Source organism: Enhydra lutris, unplaced genomic scaffold (assembly GCF_002288905.1).
Source record: "Enhydra lutris kenyoni isolate GAN:26980312 unplaced genomic scaffold, ASM228890v2 scaffoldscaffold164, whole genome shotgun sequence".
In the NCBI taxonomy this organism is placed as follows: domain Eukaryota; kingdom Metazoa; phylum Chordata; class Mammalia; order Carnivora; family Mustelidae; genus Enhydra; species Enhydra lutris.
Window position 1 is genome coordinate 24,107 of NW_019154248.1, and position 15,039 is coordinate 39,145.

Below are 15,039 nucleotides of genomic sequence, written 5' to 3' on the forward strand. Positions count from 1 at the left end.
TCTGGCCAGGAGTTCTGGGGAGGCCGAGGCTGGAGCCTGACACTCTCTTTGGTTTCGTGATCATTTAAAGAAACAAACAGAGGAGACAAATATTTCACAGTCTTTAAAAAAAAAAAAATAGGAGTCTGAGGAGAGAAGCCAAGGTCCTCCGCTTGGGAGCCCCATGGGAGGCGGAAGCATCCGAGTCCCTTGAGGTGTGCAGACCCAGCCCTGGCGAGGCCGGCCGGGGAAGTCACTGGCCAGAGCCTAGGGCCCATTGAAGGTACTTGCTGACAGCAGCATGTCTCCGATCAGCAGCTTCGTGGGCGTCATGCCCACCAGGAGCATGAAGAACAGCTGGGAGGGCGCCCAGGGCCGGGAGCCACAGCAGCAGACGCCCAAAGCGCTGGGGCTGGGACGGTACTGGGCCCGCACATACTCCGTGAGGGCCACCTGCGCCTTCTCCTGCAGGCTTTCCACCTGCGCTGGGTCGGAGAGGCCACAGTCGTCAGGCGTGAAGAGGGCGATGGCCTTGAGGCATCCGAGTCCACCTGCAGGCCCAGCTTGTCCACCTGCTCCTGGAAGGCGCGCACCTGGTCCGTGAAGGGCGCAGCGTGCAGGCGGGCGGCGGCCAGGAGCTGCGCCCTGTGCAGGGGCAGTGCCGCCTGCGCAGCGATCAGCTGGAAGAGCTCGCTCCAGCCGAGGCGCAGCAGTGCCGCTGGCCCGCCACAGGCAGCTCCGGAAAGAAGGGGGCGTGGCGCGCCCACTCCAGGGTGCTGAAGAGCAGCGGCGCCGCCAGCTCGCGCACGTTTGTAGGTGCCCAGCGCCGCGCCGCCCCGCCGCCAGTGGCGCCAAACGCTCGGCACAGAAGCGCCTGGACGCGGCGGTGTAGGGCTCGGCTTGTAGCAGCTGCGCGATCAGCTCCGACACTGGCTGCCCCGGGAAGTGGTCTCCGCCCGCCGCCGCCAGCGCTGAGCCAGGGGGGCGCTGCCCTGGGAGGCAGCCAAGGCGCCGGGCAGCGAGTGCGGGATGCGGCGGCGCTGCACCGACTCCTTGCTCATTCCCACGCGGAAGCACCTTTTCAGGAGGCAGTATTGGCACAGGTGATGCTGGTCGATCTGGCAGTGACGGTTGGACCAGCAGGTGTAGCTGCGGTTGCTGTGGATGCTCCCCTTGAAGAAGTTCTTGCAGGCCTTGCAGGTGAAGACTGTAGGGCTCGCCGCTCGACATGTCCCCACACACCATACGGTCCACCTGCAGCCCGGACCGCTCTTCTTCGCCAGGCTCAGAGTTGCTAGCAACGCCAGGAGGTGAGGCCCAGGAGGCCACTGGGGTTCTGTAAGGCCTCGGGACCAGCGCTTCCCGAGCTACCGCCCCCTCTGTGGCCACACCTTCCCTGCCTGGTCCTCAGGCAGGGCCCCAGCCTCGCTCCCACCACCTCCGTCACTGCCCACCCTGGGAGCCAGCCTCGCGCTGCAGCCGGTTTTCTCTGGGATAGTTTTTATAATTTCTCTGCTCTTCTCTGTCTCAGTTTCCAATGCCTTCCTGTGTCTGCAGCCTAAACATTGTAGGGGAAGTTTGGGTTTGGAATTGCAGAGACTAAATAGTTGTACCCAACTCAGTGCAAACCAGAAAAGCATGAAGGACTTTTGTTTGTTTTCTTTTTCTTTTCTTTTCTTTTTTTTAAGATTTTGTTCATTTGACAGTGTGAGAGATCACAAGTAAGCAGAGAGGCAGGCAGAGAGAGGGGGGGAAGCAGGCTCCCTGCTGAGCAGAGAGCCCTATGCGGGGCTCCATCCCAGGACCCTGGGATCATGACCTGAGCCAAAGGCAGAGGCCTTAACCCACTGAGCCACCCAGGCGCCCCCTGTGGGGATTTTTTAAAGAAAAGACAGATGCTTATGTCCTACTCTAGACTCACCGAGTCAGAGCCCTCTGGGATAGGCCCCAGGGTACAAGGACCAAGCATGTTTACCATCTAGATGCATTTCAGGACAGCTTTTTTGGCACTGGGCTTTCCATTATCTGAAAAACCATTCAGCGAGATTGGGAGAACCCACGAACTAACGTTCGATGACATTTAGCAGGGCTCTGCCCTTCAGGGTCTGGGATATCGTGATCTGCACGTTTGGGGTAATGTGTTACACCCTTAGCTCTTGTCAGAAAGTGGTGGATTGGGGCGCCTGGGTGGCTCAGTAGGTTAAAGCCTCTGCCTTCGGCTCAGGTCGTGATCCCAGGGTCCTGGGATTGAGGCCCGCATTGGGCTCTCTGCTCAGCACAGAGCCTGCTTCCTCTGCTCTCTCTGCCTGCCTCTCTGCCTACTTCTGATCTGTCTCTGTCAAAGAAATAAATAAAATCTTTAAAAAAAATAAAATAAATTTAAAAATTTTTAAAAAGTTATGGAGTTTTTTCTTTTGTTTTCTTTTGTTTATAAATTTTATGTATTTATCAGATCGAGCCAGAGAGCATAAGCAGGGGGAACAGCAGAGGGAGAGGGAGAAGCAGGCTCCCTGATGATCAGGGAGCCCAACAAGAGGCTGGATCCCAGGACCCTGAGATCAGGACCTGAGCTGATAACAAGAGTCAGACGCTTAGCCAAACTGAGCCACCCAGGCACCCTTACAGGACCTGCCGTCTTAGGAAAATAAATTGCAAGGCTAAAGAAAGAGAAGGGAGAAAGTGAGGACTGTAATTAAAAGAGGCTTGTGAGACCTGTTAACCAATGGCAAGGTATGGGTCTTACTCTCACTCAGGATTTAACAAATACAGAGAGTAAAAAAATTTATGAGGTAATCAGATCAATTTGAACTGTGACTTGACATGTCATGATATTGAGAAATTATTTTGAAATGTTTAAAGAGTGATGATAGTTTAGTGGGTATATCTATGTGTGTGTCCACCAAGGGCAGTTTTGTTCCCTAGGAGATGTTTGGCAACGTCTAGGACATATTCGGTGGTCAGGAACAGGAGTGAGGCAGACACTCTCTGCATCTGGTGTGTGGAGACCAGGGGTGCTGCTAAGCATCAGTAAGCTCAGGACAGGGCCCCCAGCAAAGAACGATGGGGCCCAAGATGTGGGGAATGCCAAGGTTGGGAAACCCTGTTCTGGAGACACATGTTGAAGTAGCTGTGGGTCAAATGATAGGATGAAGATATTTGTTTCAAGGGGCGCCTCGGTGGCTCAGTGGGTTGGGCCACTGCCTTCGGCTCGGGTCATGATCTCAGGGTCCTGGGATCAAGTCCCGCATCAGGCTCTCTGCTTGGTGGGGAGCCTGCTTCCTCCTCTCTCTCTGCCTGCCTCTCTGCCTACTTGTGATCTCTCTCTGTCAAATAGACAGATAAAATCTTTAAAAAAAAAAAAAGATATTTGCTTTAAAATGTTATGGGGGCTATGGGGATGGGCAGTGTGTTGAGAATTATTTAAATTAGTGATGGGAGTTCCTTATACCATTCTCTCTCCTTGGGTGTGTGTATGTGTATCTATCTCTATGTTTATATCATGTTTGTGTGCTTGAGTGCATGTAGTATGTGCGTGTATTATATACAGTTGTAAATTTCCATAACAGAAGCTCACAAGCTTGCTACAGGTGACATAGAGACTGTGCAGGTGGTGCCTGGTACCAGCAGGTGGGGAGGGTGGACAAGCTGAGACGGTGGGTTCGCAGGAGCGGAAGCAGTGGCGTCCTTACCGGGCTCAGTCTGCAATGGAATGTTGGTGGTCTCTGGCTCTCTAGCGTCTCTCTCTTTTTTTTTTTTTTTTAAACATTTTATTTATTTATTTGACAGAGTGAGATATCACAAGTAGGCGGAGAAGCAGGCAGAGAGAGAGAGAGGAGGAAGCAGGCTCCCCGCTGAGCAGAGAGCCTGACGTGGGGTTCGATCCCAGGACTCTGGGATCATGACCTGAGCTGAAGGCAGAGGCTTTAACCCACTGAGCCACCCAGGTGCCCCTCTAGCTTCTCTTTATGCCTATTGTTTTTTTCATGTTTTGTCTTGTTCTTTTGCCTTCCTAATAGCCTTTCAATAAATTCTTTTTCTGTTAAATTCAGTCAGAATCAGTTTCTGTGAAGCAAGAATTCTGCCTTACACAAGAAAAGGGTGAAGCTGATGTATAGAGAAAAGGTGATTTGACAGACTGTGGCAGGAGACAGAGGAATTAGGAGACATAGATATGTAAAAATATGTATGTCATTTATATATCTAACAACTAAAATTTACAGAGTGTGTATATATATTTTTATATGCACATATATATGTATATAATATTTGAGAGCAAGAGAATCTCATGGCTTCTGTTTTTCTTGTTCTTAATTTCTATCCCTCTCAAGACCACAGTTTAATTCTTCCTCAGGGATATTATGAGATAGCCCCATATTTCTTTCTTTCTTTTTTTTAAAGATTTTATTTATTATTTGACACAGAGAGAGAGATCACAAGTAGGCAGAGAGGCAGGCAGAGAGACAAGGGGAAGCAGGCTTCCTGCCAAGTGAAGAGCCCGATATGGGGCTCGATCCTAGGACCTTGAGACCATGACCTGAGCCGAAGGCAGAGACTTAACCCACTGAGCCACCCAGGCACCCCAGTTTTTTTTTTTAATTGACGATCTTCTCTGGGTGTAAATAAACCTTGAGCCCAGCCTCGGTTCCCCCAGAACATCTCTGTGTGGCTTCATTGGGCCTTATGTGGTATTTCTTAGTGGGTCACCAGAGGCATCTGGGGCCGGAGAAATTGTGAACGTTGCAGATGTCTTGTGCAGTTGGCTCCTTCAGATGTCAGTGGTGCTCCCTTGGTCACTATGACAGCCCCAGGCACTTTCCACATTTCCAAAGGGCCCCTGTCAGGGAAGTGCCCTGTCTGGTGGAGAACCACGAGGGTAATGGGCTCCAGCCATGGCATTGCTGAGTGACAGGAGCAACTCATTTGGACTCTCTAGGTTGACATTTCGCTTATCATTGCCGCTATGATAATTCAAAGATAAACTCTTAACAGGGGCAGCAAGAAAGTATTTGAAACAAAGGAACCACAAAAAAACTAACTGTATAGAAACATTATACTCTGTGAGGGCGAGCGTGGGGGAAATCAAATATGCATTATTATGAGTGCCGCAACGGTTATTTTTTTTTTTTAAGATTTTATCTATTTATGTGACAGACAGAGATTACAAGTAGGCAGAGAGGCAGGCAGAGAGAGAGGAAGGGAAGCAAGCTCCCCACTGAGCAGAGAGCCCGACACGGGGCTCGACCCCAGGACCCTGAGATCATGACCTGAGCCAAAGGCAGAGGCTTTAACCCACTGAGCCACCCAGGTGCCCCCGCAATGGTTATTCTTAGAATTGCTACAAATTCAAGAAATTCCAAGAAATCTTTCTTTGCTGCCACTTCCCAACGGTGCACAGGAGAAGAATGAGGCACAAACAAGTCAGCTGTAAGAGAGAGGGAGCCGGGACAATAGCTAGTAGGACTGTATTTATGAGATACAAGATAACAACCAACAAAGGAGAAGAAGTATATATAATAGTCATAGGTCTTGTGAGTAAACAAGAAGGAATGTGAGTCAAGCGTTGATCGACAAGTCTTATAGGTAAACAAAAAGAAGAGTAGGGGGTGCCTGGTCAAGCAGCAGGGAATTTGTAGTTGAGCAAGTGCACTTAAAGGGATTATTCTAACAGCAGGCTTTCTTTGAGGCTGGGGAGGCAACGAAAAAGGAAACCCCTGGGGTGTCCTACCGTGAGTGGGCCTGGCATCCCCAGTGGCTTGGCTTCAAGGATGTATATCATCCTCTCCAACAGAGGCCTGCTGCTAGTACGTGTTTTTCTCAAGGTGATCTTTAAGCATGCTTGTGTGACCAGTACAAATTCTCATTAGTTACATTTTTTTTTTTTCTTAAAGATTATTTACTTACTTGACAGAGATCACAAGTAGGCAGAGAAGCAGGCAGAGAGGGAAAGGGAAGCAGGCTCCCTGCTGAGTTAGTGTTTGGTGAAGTCTGTGTGTGATAAGTCAAAGTTGAGGCCTAGTTGAGAAGAGGGCACAGTGGACATTGGCTAGAGTTTGGTCAAGGAGAAAGTCTTTGTCAGTGTAAAGATAGTTTGCTTCTTCATATGTAGTTTGCATGTACCATGATTTATTGATCTGTTCATCTGATGATTAGACATTTCATTGTATCCAAGTTTTTGGTCATTGTGAATAGGCTACAATAAACTTTCTTACAGAAATCTTAAATTTCTCCTGAACTTGCTTAGTGGGATTGCTTACTCACAGGGTGGGGATATATCGAAGTGCTGGCCTAGTTTCCGAAGTGGTTGATCAGTTTACACTTCCCACCAGCAATCTAGTGACACTCCAGTTGCTCAGCATCTTTGTTAAAATTCTGTGTTGTCTGTGAGGGTGAAATAGCATCTCATTATGCTTTCACATTGCATTTGCCTGGTGACGAATGATCCGAGTTAGGCACCTTTTCGTGTGTGTAGTGGGCATTCCTACATCTTTGGGGGACTGTCTGTTCAAGTCTTTTGCCCATTGTTGTCAGTGTTGTTTTCGGTTTTGACTTTTTGGAGTTTATTATGTATTCTGGATAGGAAATCTTTGTCAGACAGATGCATGATAAACGTACATGGAAAGGAGAATGAAAATTTAAAATATTTTGCAGGAGCATCTAAAACATAAACTGGTTGGGGTGACTGGGTGGCTCAGTGGATGAATCATCTGACTTTTGATCTCAGGTCTTGAACTCAGGGTTGTGAGTTCAGTCCCTGCACTGGGCTCCATGCTGGGTGCGGAGCCTACTTACAACAACAACAACAACAACAACGCAAACTGGCTGTGAATAAATCTCATGGAAGATATGAAACAGCCTTACGCAGAAAACTATAAAACATTGTTGAGAGGAATTCAAGAAGACCGAAATAATTGGGAGATATGCTTTGTTCATGCCTCGGAAGATTTGATGTCATTGAGATCGCTGTTTCCCACGACTTGATTCATGCAAGCAATGCAATCCCAGTCAAAATCCTAGCCATCTTTTAAACATTTTTATTTTTATTATTTTTAAAAGATTTTATTTGAGAGATAGAGAAAGGGATAGGGACCAAGAGCAGAAGCAGAAGGTGAGGGAGAAGCAGGCCCTCCTCCCCCTGTCCTGCCTCCCCCAGGAGGAAGCCTCAGGTAAAGCTTGATCTGAGGCCTCAGGATCACGACCAAGCTGAGGCCAGATGCTTTTCTGACTTAGCCACCAAAGCACCCCTAGCCATCTTTTTTTTTTTTCTAGAAGATATGAACAAGTTGATTCTAAAATTTATATGGAAATGCAAAGGGACTAGGATGGCCAAAAAAGTCTTTAAAAGAACACATTTGAAGAACTTACACTGCTTATTCCCACTTACTTTTAAGACTTATAGTAAAGCCACAGTAATCAAAGTCTTTGGGGTAAAGATAGATCAGTGAAACAGAATAGAGTCCAAAAATAGAGCAATCACAGCAAGTACTGTCAATTGACTTTTGCCCAGAGTGTCATGTCAAATCCATTTAGTGGGGAAAAGGGAAATCTTTTTGGTGAATAATTCTGGGTAAACTGGGTATTCAAGCGGAAACAAAATGGACCTTGACCCCAACCTCATTCTGTACACGGGCATTAATATGGGATAGATCATAAACCTAAATATAAAACTTTGCACCAGGGGCACCTGGTTCGTTCAGTCCCTTAGGGGTCCGACTCTTGATTTTGGCTCAGATTGTGGTATCAGCATTATAAGATTGAGCCCCGTGTGAAGCCCCATGTGGAGCCCCATCTGGAGTCAAGCGCTGTGTCAGGCTCTGCACTCAGTGGGGAGTCTGCTTGAAATTCTTATCTTCTGCCCCTCCTCCTGCACGCTCTCTCTCAAATAAATAAATGTAAAAAAAAGAAAAGAAAAGTTAGAACCATAAAACTTTTATATGAAAACAAGAGAAAATAACTTGACAACCTTGGGGTATGCAAATATTTTGTATAGAGAACACAAAAAGTGCTAATTAGAAAAATGGATGCACTAAGAAAATGAATGGGCAAGACTGCGAAAAAATATTCAGAATTCATGTTCTTAAATGTTTTGTTTTTTCCCTAAGTACTTCAACATTATTCAGATCCATGGCAACCTTTTACATGGGTTTTGGTGCATTTGTGGATGGGATCAATTCCTTCATTTCTCTTTCTTCTGTCTCATTGTTAGTGTATAGAAATGCAGCTGATTTCTGTGCATTGAGTTTTGTATTCTGCCATGTTGCTGAATTCTTGTATGAGTGCTAGCAATTTGGGGCTGGTGTCTTTTGGGTTTTCCCCATAAAGCATCATGTCATCTGCAAAGAGTGAGTTTGACTTCTTTGCCCATTTGGATGCCTTTTATTTCTTTTTGTTGTCTGATTGCTGAGACTAGGACTTCTAGTTGAACAACTATGGTGAGAGTGGGCATCCCTGTCATGTTCCTGACCTTAGGGGAAAAGTTCTCAGTTTTTCCCCACTGAGAATGATACTCACTGTGGGCTTTTCATAGATGGCTTTTATGTTATTGAGGTATGTTCCCTCTATCCCTACACTGTGAATTTTAATCCAGAAAGGATGCTGCATATTGTCCAATGCTTTTTCTGCATCAAGTGAGAGGATCATATGGTTCTTGTCCTTTCTTTTATTAATGTGATGTGTTATGTTGGTTTGATTTGTGAATGTTGAACCACCCGTACATCCCAGGAATAAATCCTACTTGGTTGTGGTGAGTAGTCCTTTCAATGTTACTTCCGTGGGGTCTTGGTCCGGTTTGGGGATCAAGGTCATGCTGGCCTTACAGAACAAGCAGGAAAGTATTCCTTCCACTTCTGTCTTTTTGAAACACCCTCAGAATAGGTGTTAGTTTTTCTTTAAATGTTTGGTAGAATTCCCCTGGGAAGCCATCTGGCCCTGGACTCTTGTGTGCTGGGAGATTTTTGATTACTGCTTCAGCTTCCTTGCTGGTTATGGGTCTGTTCAGATTTTCTATTTCTTCCCTATTCAATTTTGGTAGTTTGTAAGTTTCCAGGAATGCATCTGTTTCTTCTGGATTACCTAATTTGTTGTCATGTAGTTGCTCATAGTATGTTCTTAAAATTGTTTGTATTTCCTTGGTGTTGGTCGTGACCTCTCCTCTTTCATTCATGATATTATTCTGGGTCCTTTCCCCTTTCTTTTGGATAAGTCTGGCTGGGGGTTCTTCAATCTTATTAATTTCAAAACCAGCTCCTAGTTTCATTGATCTGTTCTACTGTACTTCTGGTTTCTATTTCATTGATTTCTGCTCTAATCTTTGCAATTTCTCTTCTGCTTGGGTTAGGCTTTATTCGCTCCTCTTTTCCCAGCTCCTTTGGGTGTTAGGATAGCTTGTGTATTTGAGAGTTTTCTTATTTTTTTTTTAAAGATTTTATTTATTTATTTGACAGAAGAGATCACAAGTGGGCAGAGAGGCAGGCAAAGAGAGAGAGAGGAGGAGGAAGCAGGCTCCCTGCCAAGCAGAGAGCCCGATGCAGGACTTGATTCCAGGACCCTGAGATCATGACCTAAGTCGAAGGCAGAGGTTTAACCCACTGAGCCACCCAGGCGTCCTTCTTATTTTTTGATAAAGTTTTGCATTGCTATGTACTTTCCTCTTAGGACCACCTTTGCTATATCCCAAAGGTTTTGAACACCTGTGTTTTCATTTTCATTCATTTCCATGAATTTTTAACATTCTTCCTTAAATTCCTAGCTGAGCCATTCATTCTTCAGTAGGATGCTCTTTAGTCTCCAAGTCTTTGAGTTTCTTCCAAATGTCATCTTGTGATCAAGTTCCAGTTTCAAAGCATTGTGGTCTGAAAATATGCAGGGAATAATCCAAGTCTTTTGGTATCAGTTGAGACCTGATTTATGACTCAATATGTGATCTATTCTGGAGAACGTTCCATGTGCACTGGAGAAGAATGTGTATTCTGTGGCTTTAGGATAGAATATTCTGTAAGTATATGTCTGTTAAGTCCCTCTGATCCAGTGTGTCATTCAGAGCCCTTGTTTCCTTGTTGACCCTCTGCTTAGATGATCTGTCCATTCTGAGTGGGATGTTGAAGTCCCCTATGATTATTGTATTATTATCAAAGTGTTTCTTTAATTTGGTTATTAATTGGCTTAATTAATTGGCTACTCCCAAGGTAGGAGCACAAATATTTGTAATTCTTAGACCTTTTTGTTGGGTATAGACCCTTTAAGCATGCTATAGCATCCTTCTTCATCCCTTACTACAGTCTTTGGTTTAAAATCTAATTTGTCTGATATGAGGATTGCTACCCCAGCTTTCTTTTGAGGTTTATTAGCCTGACAAGTAGATCCCTACCCCCTCACTTTCAATCTGGAGATGTCTTTAGGTCTAAAATGAGTCTCTTGTAGATAGCATATCCAGTCTGATACCCTGTGTCTTTTTTTTTAATTAATTAATTAATTATTTATTTATTTGTCAGAGAGAGAGAGAGAGAGAGATAGCGAGTGCACAAGCAGGCAGAGTGGCAGGCAGAGGCAGAGAGAAGCAGGCTTCCTGCCAAGCAAGGAGTCTGATGGGGGGCTTGATCCCAGGATCCTGGGATCATGACCTGAGCTGAAGGCAGCAGCTTAACTGACTGAGCCCCCCAAGTGTCCCACCCTATGTCTTTTGATTGGAGCATTTATCCCATTTACATTCAGAGTAACTACTGAGAGATATGAATTGAGTGCCTTTGTATTACCTCTAAAGTCCGTATTTCTGTAGATTGTCTCTGTTTCTTCCCAGTCTCTCTTACTTTTGGGCTCTCTCCTCGCTTTGAAGATCCCCTCTAATATTTTTTTTACAGGGCTGGCATTCAGTTTCTCTTTGTCCAGAAAGCCCTTTATCTCTCTTTCCATTCTGAATGACAGCCTTGCCAGATAAAGTATTCTTCGCTGTATTTTTTTCTCATTTATTACCCCAAAGATATCTGCCAGCCCTTTCTGGCTTCCCAGTTCTCTGTGGATAGGTCTGCTGCCAGCCTGTGGATAGGTTATGTTGCCACACCTGTAGGTTAGGAACCTTTTGTCTTGAGATGCTTTCAGGATTTTCTCTTTGTCTCTGAAAATTTGCAGGCTTCACTACTATCTGTTGCAGTATTGATCTATTTTCATTGATTTTGAAAGGGGTCCTCTCTAGGTCTTGAACTTGTATGCCTGCATCCTTCCCCAGATGAGGGAAGTTTCCAGCTATGATTTGTTTAAATATATTCTGTGTGTGTATCTCTCTCTCTATCTCCTCAGGGACCACAATTCTAATATTGTTTCACATTTGGTTTTGCTAATTTCTTGAAGCCTCCCCTCATGGTCCATTAGTTGCTTTTCTCTTTTGTCCTCAGCTTCCTTCCTTTCCATCCACTTGTCTTCTATGTCATTTCCTCTGTCTTCTGCCTCATGTACTGCAGCTGTTAGAGTCCATTTTAGACTGCATCTCAGTTAAAGCATTTTTAATTTCAGCCTGATTACATGTTATTTCTGCACTAAGAGATCTTTCTAGTGTCTTTTATGTTTTTTTTCAAGCCCAGCTAGTAACCTTATAATCGTTATTCCAAATTCCAGCTTTGACATTTTACTTATGGATTAGATCTGTGGCAGAGAGTATTTCCTCTGGTTCTTTCTTTTGTTGTGAATTCCTCCTCCCATTCATTTTGCCCAGAGAAGAATCGATGAACAAGAGAGGAAAATAAAAAAATGTCAACCATGACCCAAGCAAAAAAAAAAAAAAAAAAAAGCACACTAGTGCAATTCAAAGAGGTCAGAAACCAAAAACTAAAGAAAAAATAAATGTGGGGATGGGGAGTGGGGGGGGGTGAAAAGAGAATATAATCTCCCAGGTGGTCAAACCTCCAGGAGGTACCGGGTTGTTAAAAGACACCAAATCTGGGATGACTGGATGGCTCAGTCAGTTAAGCCGCTGCCTTTGGCTCAGGCCATGATCCCAGGGTCCTGGGATCGAGTCCCAGATCGGGCTCATTGCTCTGCAGGGAGCCTGCTTCTCTCTCTGCTTGTGCATGTGTTCTCTCTCTCTCTCTCTTTCTCTGACAAAAAACAAACAAACAAAAAACCCCCCACCAAATCCCAAAAGTGTAAAATCACCAAAGTTACATATATACAAACATAACACTGAATACAGTGAAAGGAAGCTAAAAATGAAGAAGATATCTAAAAAATGTAAATATAGAAAATGAAAATTTAAAAAGACAGAAGAGTTGAAAAAAAAGGAGTTGATAAAATAAGAAACTAATTGGAAGGGAAAAAAGAAAAAAACGGAAAGGAAAAATTTTAGACTGAAAGATAAATCATGAAAAAACCCTTGAATTCTATTTACTGTTTTCCCCTAGTGTTGGAACTTTGCACTCCTGTGTGCTCCTCAAGTTGGGTGTTCACCTGTTCTTCCAGGTGTTTTCTGGGGAAGGGGCCTGCTGTGCGATTCTCAGGTATCTCTGCCTGGGGGGAGTTGTGCCACCCCTTGCCAGGGGGCCAGGCTCAGTGTAAACTGCTTCTGGTTGCTCTGTGCCGCTCTTGTTCCCTGAAGGCTTTGTGGGCCACTTTATAGGATGAAAATAAAAATGCCTGTGCCCTGATTTCCAGCCCCAGAGCTGAAAGATCTCGGTCCACTCTTTTCAGTAAACTGTTAGGGATAAGCAACCTTCACTTTTGTGTGTGCCAGACTTTGCAGTCTCCTGTGGCTCGTGCCTGCCCTAGTCCTCCTGGGAGAAGGCAGAGGTCACCGCTCTTTCTGTCCTATGCAGGGCATGCCCACAACAGCTACTGCCCAACCTAGCCACAGTTTGCGGATTATGGCAAACGCTGTCCAGAACCCCCTCCTCTGCTCCCCGACCCTATCCAATTTCCCCACTCCAATGCCTGGGAACTCTGCCGGCTCAGACACCCCATGCTTCTGTGACCCCAGGTGTCCTGAGACCACACTGTCCCACCTTGGATTCTGCCCCACCTCACCGCCTGAGTAAGGACATCTCTCACTGGAGCAGATTTCTAAAGGTTCTGATTTTATGCTTTAGGGCTACCTCACTTTCCTGTGGCCGGCTTACACAGGTTCCCTCTCTGCACAGAGGATCTTCCCACATATCCCTGAAGATTCATTTCTCTGCACCTCCCACATTGCAAAAAGTGGTCACTTTTCTATCTGTACAATTCCAATAATTCTTTCCTTTTGTCCCAGGTTGAATTCATAGGTGTTCAGAATGATTTGATAGTTATCTAGTTAAATTCAAGGGACCAGATGAAACGAGGTCCTCTACCAGTGCACTGTCTTGCCTTCTTCCCTCAGTTTATTACTTTGTTTAAAAATATTTATTTAGAGAGTGAACGGGGGTGGGGGGAAGGGCCAGAGGGAGAGAGAGAATCCTGAAGCAGACTCCAATAAGCAGAGTCCAACATGGGCTCGATTCCAGGATCCTGAGATCATGACCTGGACCTAAACGAAGAGTTGGCAGACTGAGCCACCCAGGTGCCGCTCCATTTGGTATAAATGTTAAGGACATTTATTAATTCACAGGATATCCAATGAGGGGCAGAGCAGGCTCCAGGCCCGCAATAACTTGGCATGCTTCTAGGTATCCAGTCTCCTTCTACTATTTCTCCTTATCTTGAGGTCCACTCCTAGCTGCCAGAAGACCTTCAGTGTTAATCTGGGCTTCAGTTCCCTGGCTTAGAACACTAAAACTTTGGTTTATTGTACAGTAGACTGGGGAGAGTTTAGGCAACCACAGCATTTTCCAGGTTGTGTAGATCAGAGTTTAGGCTACTGCAGCATTTTCTAGGTTGTAGCTGTTGTGTTTATTGGTTCCTGGTTTTCCCACTATGACCTGCTTAAGGGATGTGGAAGGACTGGTATGTGATTCAGAGCCAGGGGAAATGCTTACTCATTCGTGAGTTTTAGGAAAAATTATTAGCAAACAATCCTGGATCTCCTTTTCTATGGACACAGAACTTGTGGTTGAACAGAGTTGTCTGACTGGCTCTTGCCAGTGAGTTTGCTGAGGGAATAAATGGTGGCAGGTCTTCCAGGAGAGGTATGAGGTGAGGTTCTGTGTTCTGTGGAGTCCTGGGAAAGGAGTTAGGCACATGAGCAAAGACAGAGAAGAAATGGCTGCTGGGGTTGGGGGGAGGCAGATGAGGGGCCGTGTCTGTGAGCACCAAGATAGATGGCTGAGTCTGCTGCTGAGATTTGTAGTGGAGCATGAAATGTGCCTCTGTTGACCACTGGAGGTAGCTGATTGTCCTCCTTGACCTGGTTCCTGAGAACTCGGCTAGAACCTACTGACCTCGCCTCCCCTGCCTCCTTTCCTCCCTTCCAAGTTTGCAGTAAGCCTTGGATACGGGCAGGACCCTTCCATCTAGCATTTTGTAAGACTGTCTAAGGAGAGGGAGAGGAAGACAACCGAAATTCACAGACGCAAGTGATACCTCCCTCCCAATGTCCCCTCATCATCCCAGAGGCCCAAGCATTTAGGGATTCCTTCTTCAAAAGAGAGAGTTCCAATGTTCACTCTCTCCAGTGGCATATGAAAGTGCTCATTTCCCAACATCCTCACCAACACAGTATATTAGGAACCTTTTCAGTATTGTTAATCTGATGTGTGAAATATGGTACCTTATGGTAACTTTATTTTATATTCCTCTCATTTTGGGGGTAAAGTTCAAGATCATTTTATATGTTTAAGAGCCATTTATGTTTTACTGTGAACTGTCTGTTAAGTAAGGAATTATTTTCTCGACCTTAGTAAAATGATAGTAACACTATTAAGCTCTGCAGCTTCTAGCAAGCAGTGGAAGGATTTGAGAGGGGAGGGTGACTCATTCCCAATCACATTGAGAAATTAGCCAAATGACCCCAAGTGCTTGGGCATGCAGGGAATCCTGGCCCTAAAGATGGAGGCTATGGGTAGATGCTGTAAGAAATGCAAAGACAAGGGGCACCTGGGTGGCCCAGTGGGTTAAGCCTCTGCCTTCGGCTTGGGTCATGATCTCAGGATCCTGGGATCGGGCCCC

General features: G+C 45.6%; 1 pseudogene; it reads right to left on the reverse strand.

Annotated features, from left to right (window-relative positions):
• Positions 1–246: 246 nt before the first annotated feature.
• LOC111140100 overlaps positions 247–15,039 on the reverse strand; it is a 69,822-nt pseudogene continuing 55,029 nt past the window's right edge.